The 16,921-nt window shown below is 36.3% G+C and overlaps 1 protein-coding gene across 16 annotated transcripts in view; it reads left to right on the top strand.

The window, feature by feature from the left end:
* GULP1 (GULP PTB domain containing engulfment adaptor 1) overlaps nt 1-16,921 on the top strand; it is a 329,862-nt gene that overhangs the window by 118,972 nt on the left and 193,969 nt on the right. For all 16 annotated transcript variants that reach the window (XM_069577023.1, XM_069577026.1, XM_069577024.1 and 13 more), the window contains exon 2: nt 12,511-12,635. The gene's annotated coding sequence lies outside the window, so the exon portion shown is untranslated. The remainder of the gene's footprint in view (nt 1-12,510; nt 12,636-16,921) is intronic.

The raw sequence follows: 16,921 nt of genomic DNA, 5'->3' as shown, positions 1-16,921 counted from the left end.
TTCTGTTTGAGATGGGGCTAAGGTCTAAAGAGATGTGGTAAGAGGAGATAAAATTCTAGAGAAGAATCAGGTAACTCTGGGGAGTTTGCTCAAACTCATGAATATTTAGATAGTTTAATATATTTAAACCCATTTAACAAAAAGGAAAATGGCCCTAAGATTTTCTTTAAAAAAAAACTTTTTTTCTTAACAAATAGTGAAGCGAAGTGAACTTTAGTAACTGAAACTTTTATTTCTTCACAGCTGACATTTGGGAGAAGTTTTTGGTGCCTTATGATATTTTGTACACCGAGTCTTAAAAATGAAATTGTGAAATTTCATTTCGCAGTGACCCAGGTATCTTATATATCCTTAGGTGTTTTATAAAAAATAAAGTTTATTTTTCCAGTTCTATAAACACCACTAGTTCAATTTTTTTTTAAAAAATAGGTCATTCAGATACCACTTAGTAGATATCAAATCCTCATCAGACAGTGAAAATCTCTGAAAGTATCAGGTGTCAAAGCAGATAATTTCTTTAGGAAATTCTATGACCACTTAGTGAGGCATCTAAGATTTACTTAGCTAGTATCTTTCTGAAGAGCATCAAAGGAAAAAGAAAGGACCTTTTTAGAGTATAATCAGGTTGGAATAATTCTCTTTAGCTGCCAATTGGTTTTTTTATTTGCTTTCATGTAAGCCATAACATTTATTCATCAGGAAGAGATGTTATTCATCTTGTATAATTTTTTAATTAGTAAAGCTCCACATTTCTTATTGCACATCAGCTTTATTAAATTCTTCATATCTATCCTGAATCTGTTTATTTGTAATTGTTTAAACCAATCAGGTTATACTTCAAGTAAAAATGTGATTAATGTAATACTCCAATCTAAATTTAATGAAAGACTATGTTATATGATTTCCTAAGAAAACCAAACATTTTATAGCATATAAGTTTTGCCCTGCTAATTCTGAAAACCTATTGAAGGTACAGTATGTCCCCTTTCAGCTTCAACAACAGATTCCTTCAGAACATCAGGAGAGTTGCTGAATAACAATTTTGTAGAAAAATTTTATTGTTTTTAATACATCAATTATTTTATACTGTTAGCTCAATTTTGGGAAGGTAACATGCAAATTTAATAAAATATTTTTACACATTAGTGAATAACATATTTGAGAGTGATAATTTGGTTGTACTTGACAGAAAATCAATTAAAACTCAGTTAAGCTTAACAAAGTATATATGAAAGAAAGTGAAAGTGAAGTCGCTCCGTCCTATCCGACTCTTTGCAACCCATGGACTGTAGCCCACCAGGCTCCTCCGTCCATGGGATTATCCAGGCAAGAATACTGGAGAGGGTTGCCATTTCCTTCTCCAGGGGATCTTCCCGACCCAGGGATCGAACCCAGGTCTCCCACATTGCAGGCAGCTCTGCACCACACATAGGCTATCATAATTGAAAGTTCTATAATGATATTTCAGACATGGCTGAATCTAGGCACTCTCATAGTTTGTTTTCCATTTAGTTGGATACATTTTAAGGCAATGTCACCTTAAATAGGACAAAGTCACCAGGCTTTCAGTCCCCCAGGTAGTCAACTCAAGTGACTAGAGATTGCTTCTTTCTAAATAGTTTTAGAAAAGGGTTGATTTGATTTTCTTTGTTGTCACTTAGTCCAACTTTCCATTCCTGAACAAGAATAATTATGACTAGGTTTATGGTGCATTCATTGGCCAGTCCTGGACTTAGAATAATAACCCCAGGCAAACATAACTACCAGTAAGTAGCAAAGAAGTGTAGGTCTGCAAGGGACACCCAGGGCAATATCATGAGTCTGTGCCTTGTTTTGCCTTTGTTTTTGTTTTGGTGAGAGGTGGTGATGACAGCAGCAAAGCGCAATGTATGTATATACTAATTAAATGAAGAGTGTACCGTTATAGTGTACCACATTAAATTAAATGTGTACCATTATATATAAGTCCCATTGAGATAAAAAGCAGGAGTTTAAAATGGTGTACTAATATTTGGTGGTAGAACAACATGAAGAATAAAAGACCTCGATACTGAAAATGTTTCATTGCTGAAAAAAAGCCTGGGTACATAACCAATCATCTTACAAAATACTTGTGATCATAGCATTTCTGAGACTTTCTCACTTGCAAAATAATTATTTGGTTAACAGTACATACATTTATACATTTATTTTTGTGTTGAATTTTATCGCTGTAGAAGGTATTGCAGATTTTATTGAGTAGTGTTTGTATAATTTAATTTAATTATATCCAGTGATGGTAATATTGCAATCAATTTACCACAGAGGTAAGGATTAGTAAAACCCTTCTCCCCACCCTCTGCTTTAACTGTGGGAAATTGGAACACTCTATCACAGCTCACTGAAATTTGTCTTTAAGTGCATTATTCATTTCATGGATATTAGCATCAATAAAAGTAAACTCCACAGGACTGGAAAAATTAAACTAATGACTTTTTACATAATCCAAGTAAATGAATGCTTTCTGGTCCAATTTTTCATTAAGGACTCAACCACAGTTTCTTGATTCCCTTCATTTGAATAGCCTCTATTGTGGGACTATTTACAAAAATGCTTAGTAAGAGCATTTATTGAATAGGTGTTCTATTTCCATACACACATGGAAATATATTTATACACTGTTACAGTTTTGGGTAGTAATATGAGGTATTTTAAAAATTAAGAGTGGCCCCTATCATAAGTGTTTTATAATTGTTTCTTCAATTACCTGAATATGTTTTTTTAATGTATTAAAATACTATAGTAAAGAATAGTGACTCATAATTTTCGTCTTCTGAGATGAAGGAAGGAAGGAAAGAAGAACATAAAGAAAGAAGGCAGGAGAGAGGGAAGAAGGAATGAAAGAAGGAGAGAAAATACTCAAAAATGAAGAATAGCTGGGAGAGATTCTGTTTCTAAATGGTGCTAAAATTCATATTTGCAGTGTTTTAGAAACAGTCCTAGTGTGCTCCTCCATCCATGGGATTTTCCAGGCAAGAGTACCGGAGTGGATTGCCATTTCCTTCTCCAGGGGATCTTCCTGACTCAGGGATTCAACCCAGGTCTCCTGCATTGCAGGCAGACGCTTTACCCTCCAAGCCACCACGGAAGCCCAGTTTAAAATTAAGCCTAATTAAATCTATAAACTCTACTGCTGCTGCTGCTGCTGCTGCTGCTAAGTCGCTTCAGTCGTGTCCGACTCTGTGAGACCTCAGAGACGGCAGCCCACCAGGCTCCCCCGTCCCTGGGATTCTCCAGGCAAGAACACTGGAGTGGGTTGCCATTTCCTTCTCCAATGCATGAAAGTGAAAAGAGAAAGTGAAGTCGCTCAGTCGTGTCCAATGCCTAGCGACCCCATGGACTGCAGCCCACCAGGCTCCTCCATCCATGGGATTTGCCAGGCAAGAGTGCTGGAGTGGGTTGCCATTGCCTTCTCCAATAAACTATACTAGATGTATAAAATTGTAACATTAAATAAGTAAAGCTGATCGACATTTTTAATAATGACTTAGTTGCTTTAAAACCTTTGTGTCAGTTCATAGCTAAGGTCTTAATTTAAGGATTAGTGACTTATATGATTTTGGTTGTAAAATATGTAGCTGACATTATGGGAAACTTTAAAATAAAAACAATCCTTCCTAATTCTGTGGATGAATAGAATATAGTTATCTGAGAGAGGAGAAAAGAAGGCAGAGAAAATAAAAAGTTCAAAGATCCTGAGGCTTATTTGCATCAACATCTCAAGAAAACCTCATGATTCAGGGAACTCAAACCAGGGCTCTGTAACAACCTAGAGAGGTGGGATGGGGAAGCAGACAAGAGGGAGGTTCAAGAGAGTGGGGGCACAATTCATGTTGATGTTTGGCAGAAATCATCAATACTTTAAAGCAATTATTCTTCAATTAAAAAATAAGTAAATTTAAAATTGACAAAAAAGTAAAAATAAAAAGCACTCCAAGTGGAAAATAAAATTATAAATTAAGTATTTGGTAAATTAAACATAAAATTTGTATTTCACCTGTAGTTAAAGAAGTACATGTTTCAGAAAAAGACAGTTTTTTGATGATCACGCTTTTTGCTGGAAAGCGTGGTTTGAAATTAACATTATCATTTGCTGTTAATGGAAGTCTGTTTTGTTATATCTTTCTGGAAAGCAACTTGGTGGTATATTAAAAAATACTCCAAAGATCAAATATTTTTTCACCTAGTAATTTAACTTCCAAGAAGCCATTATAAAGGAATAACTTAAGATGAGCACAAATATTTATGTATGAAGATATATGTTATGCCTCTACTTATATTATGAAATGTAGAACTTTTAAACAATTCATCATAAGTAATGATCAGTATCAGTATCAGTTCAGTCACTCAGTCATGTGTGACTCTTTGCGACCCCATGAATCGCAGCACGCCAGGCCTCCCTGTCCATCACCAACTCCCAGAGTTCACTCAGACTCACGTCCATCGAGTCAGTGATGCCATCCAGCCATCTCATCCTCTGTCGTCCCCTTCTCCTCCTGCCTCCAATCCCTCCCAGCATCAAAGTCTTTTCCAATGAGTCAACTCTTCGCATGAGGTGGCTAAAGTACTGGAGTCTCAGCTTTAGCATCATTCCTTCCAAAGAAATCCCAGGGCTGATCTCCTTCAGAATGGATTGATTGGATCTCCTTGCAGTCCAAGGGACTCTCAAGAGTCTTCTCCAACACCACAGTTCAAAAGCATCAGTTCTTTGGCGCTCAGCCTTCTTCACAGTCCAACTCTAACATCCATACATGACCACAGGAAAAACCATAGCCTTGACTAGACGGACCTTAGTCAGCAAAGTAATGTCTCTGCTTTTGAATATGCTATCTAGGTTGGTCATAACTTTCCTTCCAAGGAGTAAGCGTCTTTTAATTTCATGGCTGCAATCACCATCTGCAGTGATTTTGCAGCCCCCAAAAATAAAGTCTGACACTGTTTCCACTGTTTCCCCATCTATTTCCCATGAAGTGATGGGACCAGATGCCATGATCTTCGTTTTCTGAATGTTGAGCTTTAAGCCAACTTTTTCACTCTCCACTTTCACTTTCATAAGAGGCTTTTTAGTTCCTCTTCACTTTCTGCCATAAGGGTGGTGTCATCTGCATATCTGAGGTTATTGATATTTCTCCCTGCAATCTTGATTCCAGCTTGTGTTTCTTCCAGTCCAGCGTTTCTCATGATGTAGTCTGCATATAAGTTAAATAAGCAGGGTGACAATATACAGCCTTGATGTACTCCTTTTCCTATTTAGAACCAGTCTGTTGTTCCATGTCCAGTTCTAACTGTTGCTTCCTGACCTGCATACAGATTTCTCAAGAGGCAGGTCAGGTGGTCTGCTATTCCCATGATAATAAGTAATGATAAGTGTCTTGAATTACCAGGTCCTTTTTATTTTAATGTGCTGGGCACTATCTGTGGTTTATCTCATTTATTTATTTCTACATTTTATAATGTATGTGTGCTCAGTCGCTCAGCATGAATTTCACTTTGCCATACATCACTCATTAATGCAAGTAAATTTTTAGTCTGTGGCCAGTTATCACTACTTTGAATCCATCATAGTGCTTATACTGTGTTTTAAGTGAAAGTGAAGTCTGTCAGTCATGTCTGACTCTTTGCGACCCTGTGGACTGTAGCCTACCAGGCTCCTCTGTCCATGGGATTCTCCAGGCAGGAATACTTTAGCGGGTTGCCATTTCCTTCTCCAGGCGATCTTCCTGACCCAGGGATTGAACCCTGGTCTCCCGCATTGCAGGCAAACGGTTTAACCTCTGAGCCACCAGGGAAGCCCATGTGTTTTAAATAAGAGTATCTAAATATTTGAGAGGTCAGAGTTTGTGAAGAGTTAACGTTAAAAAGAACAAAGACTTTGCTTTAATCTATTTATACCGAAAAGTATAATAACCAAAAGTTTCATAGAAAGTGGCTTGTGTTTTCCACTGATTGCAGCAGGAGTGAATAACTTACTATTTGTTCTCCAACTTCTAATTAGGAAAATTTCGTGCTGGTGACAGCTTCAAAGTTCTGCTAAAATTTCCATGTCAAATGTAGAGGGAAGAACTAGATTTAATTTGTTTTCAAATTGGTAAGTTAAAATTGATATTCTGAAATAATTTGTCCTATCTAATCTTATATCACTTTTTCTTTTATCATTCTGAGAACTGAATGTAGATAACTTAAAGTACACATGGAACAATAAAGAATGATGTCAATCAATTCTTGGTCCAGATTGGCATCTCTGAGAATAGGAAAGGGCAGGATCAGTGGTGTCTTGGTCTAGCTCTCTTCCTACATGAATTAAATCCCAAGAATCATTCCCCTTTTATATCTTACAAATATGAATGCCCTGAATCTACTTCTATTTTTGCATTGCCATTTAGCAAATATACATAGATCTAAGAAATAGTTTGCTATCCTCATCATTTTTTACCTTGCACCACTTCCCTGTTTTATAATATTCATATCACCTTTAGGATAAAACCCAAATTTTGGCATGTCATTCGGGAAGCTTCTTGATATAGTCTTATCTTACTGTGAAATTTTTTCATAAATAGTTTCATAAGTATTTTATTTTAAAATCACTAATCACTAGCATTCCTTAAAGGTGGCATGTTTTTTCTTGTTTGCATACCTTTGCTTACGATGTTCCCTCTGCAACTAATTTCTTCATTAGACAACTTCTGAACTGATGGTTCAGATTCTCTTTTTTTTTAAGGAAGAATTTCCTGAACTTTCTCTTTGTTTCTTCAATACCTCATTTTGCCATTAACATAGTCTTGCTTTGACAGACTCAGAGGAGGGTATAGACTTATTTTTCTCTCCCTGATGATTAATGCAGGGCTTCCCTGGTGGCTCAGTGGTAAAGAATCAGCCTTCGATACAGGAGACATGGGTTTGATCCCTGGGTTGGGAATATCCCCTGGAGAAGGAAATGGCAACCCAATCTTGTATTTGTTGCCTGGGAAATCCCATGGACAGAGGAGCCTGGAGGGCTATAGTCCACGGAACTGCAGAAGAGTTGGACCTGACCTAGTGAGTGTTACAACAGCAACAGCAACTAATACAATTGGACTTTAAGTAGGTGTTCAACAAATATTTGTTTGTGTTGTTATTTAGTCTCTCAGTCATGTCTGACTCTCTGCGACCCCATGGGCTGCAGCACAGCAAGCTTCACTATCCTTCACCATCTCCCAGAGCTTGCTCATACTGAATGTCCATTGAGTTGGTGATGCCATCCAACCATTTTGTCTTCTGGAATCTCCTTCTCCTCTTGCCTTCAAATCTTTCCCAGCATCAGGGTCTTTTCCAATGAGTCAGCTCTTTTCATCAGGTGGCCAAAGTATTGGATATTCAGCATCAGTCCTACCAATGAGTATTCATGGTTGATTTCCTTTAGGATTAACTGGTTTGATCTCCTTGTTGTCCAAGGGACTCTCAAGAGTCTTCTCCAGAATCAAGATTCAAAGGCGTCAATTCTTCAGTGTTCTGCCTTCCTTATGGTCAAACTCTCACATCCGTACATGACATGACTACTGGAAAAACCATAGCTTTGACCTTTGTCAAAATGTCAAAGGACCTCTGGACCTTTGTTGGCAAAGTAATGTCTCTGCTTTTTAATACTCTGGCTAGATTTGGCACACTTTTTCTTCAAAGGAACAAGTGTCTTTTAATTTTATGGTTGCAGTAGTCATCCACAGTGATTTCGGAGCCCAAGAAAATAAAGTCTGTCACTGTTTCCATTGTTTTCCCATCTATTTGCCATGAAGTGATGGGACCAAATGCCATGACCTTCGATTTTTGAATGTTCAGTTTTAAACCAGCTTTTTCATTCTCCTATTTCACCTTCATCAAGAGGCATTTCTTAGTTCATCTTCGATTTCTGCCATATGGGTGGTGTCATCTCCATATCTGAGGTTATTGATATTTCTTCCGGCAATCTTGATACCAGCTTGTGAAATGTCACACACACACACACACACACACACACGCACACACACACACACACACGTAAGTAAATAGCTTATATACTTGGCATATAAGTCAAATAAGCAGGGTGATAATATACAGCCTTGAGGTACTCCTTTCCAATTTTGAACTAGTCCATTGTTTCACATTCAGTTTTAACTGTTGCTTCTTGACATGCATACAGTAGGTTTCTCAGGAGACAGGTCAGGTGGTCTGGTATTTCCTTCCTTTTAAGAATTTTGCACAGTTTATTGTGATCAACATAGTCAAAGGGTTTAGCGTGGTCAGTGAATCAGAAGTAGATGTTTTTCTGAAACTCTCTTGCTTTCCCTATGATCCAACGAATGTTGGCAATTTTTTCTCTCCTTCCTCTGCCTTTTCTAAATCCAACTTGTATATCTGGAAGTGTTCGGCTCAAGTACTGCTGACACTTAGTTTGAAGGACTTTGAACATAACCTTACTAGCATGGGGCTTGCTTGGTGGCTCAGTTAGTAAAGAATCCACCTGCAATGCAGGAGACCTGGGTTTGATCCCTGGGTTGGGAAGATACCCTGGAGAAGGGAATGGCTACCCACTCCAGTGTTCTGGCCTGGAGAATTCCATGGACTGTATAGTCCAAGGGATTGCAAACAGTCAGACACGACTGAGCAACTTTCACTCTTTCACTTACTAGGAGGGGAAATGAGTGCAATTATGTGTTTGAACATTCTTTGACATTACCCTTCTTTGGGATTGGAATGAAAAGTCGCATTTTTCAATCCTGTGGCCACTGCTGAATTTTTCAAATTTGCTGGCAAATTTGCAGCACTTTAACAGCTTCATCTTTTATGATTTTAAATATCTCAGCTGGAATTCTGTCTCCTTCACTAGCTTTGTTGGTAGTGATGCTTCCTAAGGCCCACTTGGGTTCCCACTCCAGGATATCAGGCTCTAGGTGGGTGATCACACCATCATGGTTAATCTGGGTCATGAAGATCTTTTTTGTATAGTTTTTCTATATATTCTTCCTATGTCTTCTTAATATCTTCTGCTTCTGTTAGGTCCATACAGTTTCTGTCCTTTTTTTGTGCCCATCTTTGCATGAAATGTTCCCTTGGTATCTAATTTTCTGGAAGAGATCTCTAGTTTTTCCTAGTCCATTGTTTTCCTATATTACTTGGCCTTGTTTACTTAGGAAGGCTTTCTTATCTCTTCTTTCTGTTCTTTGGAACTCTGCATTCAGATGGGTATATTTTTCTGTTTCTCCTTTCCCTTTTGCTTCTCTTCTTTTCTCAGCTACCTCTTCAGGCAACCATTTTGCTTCTTTCCATTTCTTTTTTTGGGGATGGTTTTGTTCACTGCCTCCTGTACAATGATATTAACCTCTGCCCATAGTTCTTCAGTCACTCTGTCTATGAGATCTGATCTCTTGAATCTATTTTTCATGAATTTTTTTTAATGAACCAAGTTAATTTTCCAACTTTACTTTCCCTAGAGCATAGGAGTATATTAGGGCTATATGAATGTCACTACCTCAGTGAGAAGACTAGAATGCACAGGAAATGATTGTCCCAAGTCACTTATGACAATCATCTTGTACTTTTGGCCTAGAACATTAGGGTAAAAAACATTGAGAAGACAACCACTAAGGCAGTTGGACAAAGATATTAAGGCACGCTAAGTCATTTGAACTTTGTCCAGAGGGTGATACGGTTATATTACTTGTTAGAGAAATCATAGTTGAGTGCTGATGACCTGGTAAGGAAGTAAACTTGAAGAAGTAACAAAATGGAATGATCAGTATTGAGTATAATTGGATTTTTTTCTTGATTTAACTGCATGTAGCTGGTAAGGGATATAAAAGGGATTAGTAATGCATGGTTTCTGTCTTGAGCAATTAGAATGAGAATTGTAGTATTTACTTAATTAAAGTCTCAGGACGAAGGAAAAAAAAAGGTAATTGTGAACCAAGAATCCCATTTTGCATATTTTGAATTTAGATACCTATAATAGATATAAGAAATGAACATTCAGGAAAACTTTTTTTGCAGCATTTTGGAAATTAGTTTGTAATATTGCTAAATTCTTGAAGCTAGATATAAAAAGAAAAATAAGTAGTAAAATGATTTTGAAAAAGTTTTAAGATCATGATAATGGTGGTCTCTGTTTCACGGTAGTCTTTATTTCATTTGATGACAAATAAGAATAGCTTTTAGCCTGGCTTGTTTGTTTAGGGTGGTTTTGATGTGTATGGAATATTTAAAGACACAAATGTTGCATCAACCATTTGAGGTTTCTAGTCATATCGCAATGTTTATAATGGTTTTCTTAAACTAACACTATTTGAAAGAATGAACATTTGGTAAAAATAAATAAATAAATAAAAATGATTGGCTTCATTTAATTTTTGTACCTCTTCAAAGTTCATAATTTGTAATAAATGGTGACAACATAGTATAAGATTGAGAGTAATAAATTTGTGCTAAAATTTTAAGTATAATTTTAGGAATCATTCACATGGAAATTGATTTTATATTTTAAAATAAAATGTGTTTAAAAAGACAGCTCATTAGCATATCTCAGTTTTTGCAAGAATATTTAAGATGCTCTTTATATAAACAAATCTAATCATATCAGACAGTAGAATAATAGATCCACTTCAGAGTATGTGTCATTTTCCTTCAAGAAGAAAGAAGTAGGCAAAAGTTCATTCTTGTTTTTTGATGTGGGTATTTTTATGCTTTTCTTTATTCTGTCACATTACATAAAATATTCTAGGTTGAAAGTATTTCCCACAGTTAAAGTGGATTTCAGTCAATCTGAGAAAATAAAAGCTGTGGGGATAACATGAATTAACCATTTTAAGGAAAATATTTACTTTGCTGTAATGTTGGAATATGATTTTTTTTAACAAAATTACTTATGTTATTTGGCTGATTTCTAATTTCATACCATTAGATTAATATTCACATAAAATATATAGGGAAACAGCCATTCTGCTAAAAAATAGTTTTGTCTCCTTTTTTGCTTCTCCTTGCCCAAGACAGACAAAAGAGAGAGAGGAAAAAAAAATGACCTGGTTAATCATTTTGGAAATCACGACATTATTTCATGGTTACCATTTAGCTATGCCACGTTTGAAATTTCCTGTCCAGGTTGAACAGATCTATTTTCAAAGCTGGAAGTACTTGATAATGCAGCTTTATCTTTTTCAGGAAAGATAAACATGAATCGTATCATTTATATACCCTGAGTCAATCTTAAGAACATATCATGCGATGATTTAATAAACAGCAGCATCATTGGGTAGATACACAGGTTTTTCACTAAAATTATAGAGTATCCATAAATGGCCTTAAAATATATCCTGCCCATATTTTAATTCAGATTTTACAATTGTTGCCTTCTCTGCCAGATGCTGTTGATGATCTGACTATACGCTACTGCCTTAGTATCTTCCAGATAAGCTTTTTTACTTGAATTATTGCCTCAAAGTTTGTCCCTGGTGCCTCATAAACTCAGATGCCTTTTTTCTTTATCTCTAAACATGTTAGAAAATGAAAAAGAATACGGTGAACAAATAGATAAACAAGCTTCTAAAGAAAATTTTAGCTAAGTTAGAATTGTTTCAGAATATTCAGATGACTCAGATACAGAGAGGCAGAAATAAAGTATTTGAGAGCCATCTTTAGTCTGTAATTTGAAAAAGTGAAAAATATAGGTCTGGCTTTACCAGTGGTCTGTATTAGAGTTATGGAGGGAGGCTGAACAAATGAGTTAGATATGCTTTAGTACTTGTGCTTCCCCTCCTCCTCAACAAAAAGCACTGTTTTTGCTGTTTTGGCAAGAAGAAATACTGTACTATAAATTTTTTTTTTCTGCTATTTGAATTTGTGTTAGAGGTCCATTTTAAATGATGGAATTAAGGGAAGGCATAATTTATGCTGTTGCATCTGGAAGGACTTTTCCTTTTTGTCTGTTGGAATAAAAATGTAAAAATCTTAACGAGCTGTTATGTCTCTTCTAGTTATAGCATGAGAATAAATGGAAGGATAAGCTCCCCAAATGCTTCTCCATAGCAGTTGAAGTGAAATGAAAAAAATAGATTAGTGCTTTCTACAATTTTGTTTCACCTTCTTAATCAGGGACAGAGTATGCGCTTGGTTAGTCTCATTAACTAATAAGTGGAGGAGACAGCTGGGCCTAGTTGTCATACAGCCTGAGCGAGAGAGGGGGTATACTGTCAGGCAACCATCACTGTTTTAATAGTAACATATCCGTGAATTAAAATTTAACTCATTATCTAGCAATCTTATTTGCCCTTTTCTAGCAATCTATTACTCTGCTTTTTCGAAAAAAATTAGATGCTTTACCATGGTTTTCCTATTATTGGGTAACTTTCTTGAACTTTCACAAGAAATGTAATTAGAATTTTAGAGCAACATTATAATATCTAAATTATAATACCCATAAATGTAATTATTGATTACCTCCATTAAGTCCAATTTTCATTTCATTTTTAGTTATGTGTGATTCCATCTGGTATACACAAGAGAAAAGAAACCAAAGGAGAATCTGAATGGCAGCTGTATAATTGGAGTCAAGTGTCTGCATATTCTTTCAACTATATTTGAACATACCTACCCAGGTAAGAATAAGTGATTGCTCATCTCTATACTTAACATGATTTTGAAAAATGATTCAAAACTATAAAAGATGTCCTTATTTTGCACAGATTGTTTAAGAAGACAGTTTTATTGAGCAAAATGGTAAAATACATAAAAGCAAAATAAAATTGAAATCATGAATGTCTGTTCTCTAAAGATAACTTCTTTTATTATTTTGTTCTATATCACTTGTTTTTTGTTTTGTTGATTTTTCCCTTTAAACAATGTTGGACTAATTAGTATATGTATTTTTTGTTGAATGTCTTTATTGTTTTTGTAACAAGTCTATTTTGTTCTATTTGAGAATATGAATTAATGTTCATATTTCCCATTTTATCTGTTAAATATAAGCATACATGGTTTAAAATGTTTTTAGATTGGGTTTATTATTCAGAGAATATCTTTATAGATAAATTGATATAAATAGTGCTCATTTTGCATGAGTAGAGTTATGAAAATTAGCATCACTGGTTCAAAGACTATAATGTTTTTAAAGCTTTTTATTCATATTGCTCAAATTACCTCCAGAAGGTGATAATGAGTTATAGTTTTCATTAGTCATTTTTGAAAATATTTGTTGACCCACTGATTTAGAGTTTTCCATTCAAACAATTTCCCTAATAAATCTAGTTTGTGTTGAATTAAAAATGCAAAAAACTAAGTTAAGATTCTAAATTTTGGTGGCAAGCAGTAGCATCCTCTACTCACATGTATTCAGCCAGTTTGTCCCTTACACAACTAAGCCTAGAAGGAAAGTGAATATTATATGTGCACAATCCTTTCACACTGTCTAAAAGTACATTATTTATAGATGACAGTGAAGTATACATTTATTTGATTGATATCTGCTGAAAACATTATTTCACTCAGCTCAAGCACTGTGATTATTTGATTATTGATTGTATGATGGTGGTGATAATGGATGTTAGGGGCAGGAAAACATAAAAATAGTTGCTAGTTGCTTTCTTCTTATAATTTTCAATAAAATATGATGAAATAAGAAATATATTCCAGTACTTTAGGCACAGATAGGATGTATTAAGTGCCAAGAAAGAAGTAAAAGGAAAGCATGATTGTTGATATGATACTTTCAGCTTGGGAACTGAACCCTTCACAAATGAGAGACCAGTTGAGTTGTGCTTTTTATTGGAGGTAGGATTTGACAGGTGAACATTTAAATAGAGGGTCAATTAGTGCATAGATACAGAGCTGAGAAAGCCTGGGGGTATTCAGAAAATTGGAAAATAGAGTAGATATAGCAGAGTGATGAGAAATATGTTCTGTGACTTGGATTCCTGAACTTTGGCATTTATATTTCATCATTATATGATGAGGGACAGTTGCAGGGGAATAAGATGATCTGTGCTTTATTCTAAGAAGATAAATCTGGAAGTGATATGTCTGTTAGACTAATGGAAAGCAAATCCAAAGGGAGGGAGAACAATTTGTAGGCTTTTCTGTTTTATTTTCATCAACATCTGTTTAAACACTTGTTATTTGCCAGGCACTATAGTAGGGACTGTAGAGAAAAAAGATGAAGAAGATATAATCCTCACTTTTGAGGCACTTATAGTTAGACATACACGGCAAAAAAAAAAAAAAAAAAAAAAGGAATACACCATGACAGAGTAACAACTGAGTCATACTCAAGGTAAGACTGATAGGTAACTAGCTATATTGAGATGTAGATACCAGGTTATCGACTAATACTGTTTTTCCAAAGACATCAAGTCTTATTACAGTTATACATGAAAACAGTGTTTCTAGACTTTGCAAGAATTCAAGCAAGAAACCAGTGAAACTTTACCTGTAGTGAAAATAGTGTAAAGGTAAAATAAGGCAGTGGTAATGTGGTGGATATGCAGAGCACATCATGAGAAACGCTGGACTGGAAGAAACACAAGCTGGAATCAAGACTTCCGGAAGAAATACCAATAACCTCAGATATGCAGATGACACCACCCTTATGGCAGAAAGTGAAGAGGAACTAAAAAGCCTCTTGATGAAAGTGAAAGAGGAGAGTGAAAAAGTTGGCTTAAAGTTCAACATTCAGAAAATGAAGATCATGGCATCCGGTCCCATCACTTCATGGGAAATAGATGGGGAAACAGTGGAAACAGTGTCAGACTTTATTTTTTGGGGCTCCAAAATCACTGCAGATGGTGACTGCAGCCATGAAATTAAAAGACGCTTACTCCTTGGAAGGAAAGTTATGAGCAACCTAGATAGTATATTCAAAAGCAGAGACATTACTTTGCCGACTAAGGTCCGTCTAGTCAAGGCTATGGTTTTTCCGGTAGTCATATATGGATGTGAGAGTTGGACTGTGAAGAAGGCTGAGAGCCGAAGAATTGATGCTTTTAAACTGTGGTGTTGGAGAAGACTCTTGAGAGTCCCTTGGACTGCAAGGAGATCCAACCAGTCCATTCTGAAGGAGATCAGCCCTGGGATTTCTTTGGAACGACTCATGCTAAAGCTGAAACTCTAGTACTTTGGCCACCTCATGCGAAGAGTTGACTCATTGGAAAAGACTTTGATGCTTGGAGGGATTGGGGACAGGAGAAGAAGGGGACGACAGAGGATGAGATGGCTGGATAGTATCACTGACTCAATGGACGTGAGTCTGATTAAACTCTGGGATTTGGTGATGGACAGGGAGGTCTGGCTGGGATTTTCATGTGGGTAAAATAATAGGTTTGGTGTTGCCTTACTTTCATGTTTTTTGCTCATATCTTTGCTAAGGCACTCAGCATTTTAAAATTTCATTGCAATTCCTTATATAATTAATTGAGGATTCATTTATTCACTATGAAAAGTGATGTGAGTTTCTTTAAAATTACAAGTATGATAACAGTAAAAATAAGTTACACCAAATAAAACATAAGTAAAGACCTAATTTGATTCATAGCCATTGTGTGTGTGTGTGTGTGTGTGTGTGTGTGTGTGTGTGTGTGTGTGTGTATATTTGCTATGTATATAATTTAGCGTTTCTACCACTCCAGTACTCTTGCCTGGAAAATGCCATGGGCAGAGGAGCCTGATGGGCTGCAGTCGATGGGGTCGCCAAGAGTTGCACACAACTGAGCGAATTCACTTTCGCTTTTCACTTTCATGTGTTGGAGAAGGAAATGGCAACCCACTCCAGTGTTCTTGCCTGGAGAATCCCAGAGACAGGGAAGCCTGGTGGGCTGCTGTCTATGGGGTCACACAGAGTTGGATATGACTAAAGTGACTTAACAGCAGCAGCAGCAGCAGCAGTCTCAAAAGTGAATGTATGTTCCTGCCCTAAGAGCTTAAGTAAATTTATTATAGGAGTCTTAGTGTAATGGACAGGAAAATTATCTTTACCACTTAGAGGTGCCTTAAATTTTGCATTGTTGAAAGGAAAGGGAGCTTTGCTAATACGAAGTTATAAATAGATAGGTTTGTAGAAGTTAAGAATTCAACTTCTCCAGGAAGTCTTTCCTAATTTTTGTATCTGAGACCAGATCTGTTGCCACTGATGAACCTTAACACTACTTATTAAACATTCCTCAGTTGTACCATGCATTGTGGTTTTGTCTATAATTTCCTGAGACTAAGATTCTTGAGAATTGAGTCATCATTTATCATTCCAGATATAAATTCACTCTAAATAAAGCTCACCACAATGTTGGTTTTATAGATACTCTGTAAATATTTCTTAGATGCAAAATTGAATCCATTTCCATAATTTGTCTTAGTCATTCCTGCCCTAGCTTAGATGTTTTTGTGAGCTTCATGTTAGTTGTCTGTCTCTCTGTGATAAATCACTTTAAAACTTAGCAGCTTAAAACAGCACTTATGTTTTATCTCACAGTTTTCTGTGGACTACAAATCTGGGCACAGCTTAGCTGAGGTTTTTGGCTCTAGGTCCTCTGCAGCTATAGTCATTTCACAGCTTAGCTGTGGCTGAAGAGTCCACTCCAGACTCAGCCATGGAGGGCCTCTCTCAATAGGGTTGCTTCCATGAAATTAAAGCTAGCTTTCTCTGGGGCAAGCAATCCAAGAGAGAGAGAAAAAGTGAGCATCCATGATGGAAACCGGGTTCCCCTATAACCAAATCTAGGAAGTGTCATTCCATTTGTGGTAGTTTAATGATGGCCTCTTGTCGGGGTCTAGCCCCCGCAGGATCCAGGGGAACCTGAAGGAAAAACAGCGTTGGTGGATGATTTAGAGAGAGATAAGGAAAGAATATTGTAGATAAGAAAACAGAGGAGAGAAAGGGGCTGATATTTTTGGTTTACAT

This window comes from Ovis canadensis, chromosome 2 (assembly GCF_042477335.2).
Source record: "Ovis canadensis isolate MfBH-ARS-UI-01 breed Bighorn chromosome 2, ARS-UI_OviCan_v2, whole genome shotgun sequence".
Taxonomy (NCBI): Eukaryota; Metazoa; Chordata; class Mammalia; order Artiodactyla; family Bovidae; genus Ovis; species Ovis canadensis.
Note: the sequence above shows the minus strand (reverse complement) of the source record. Positions and strands in the feature narration are given on the sequence as shown.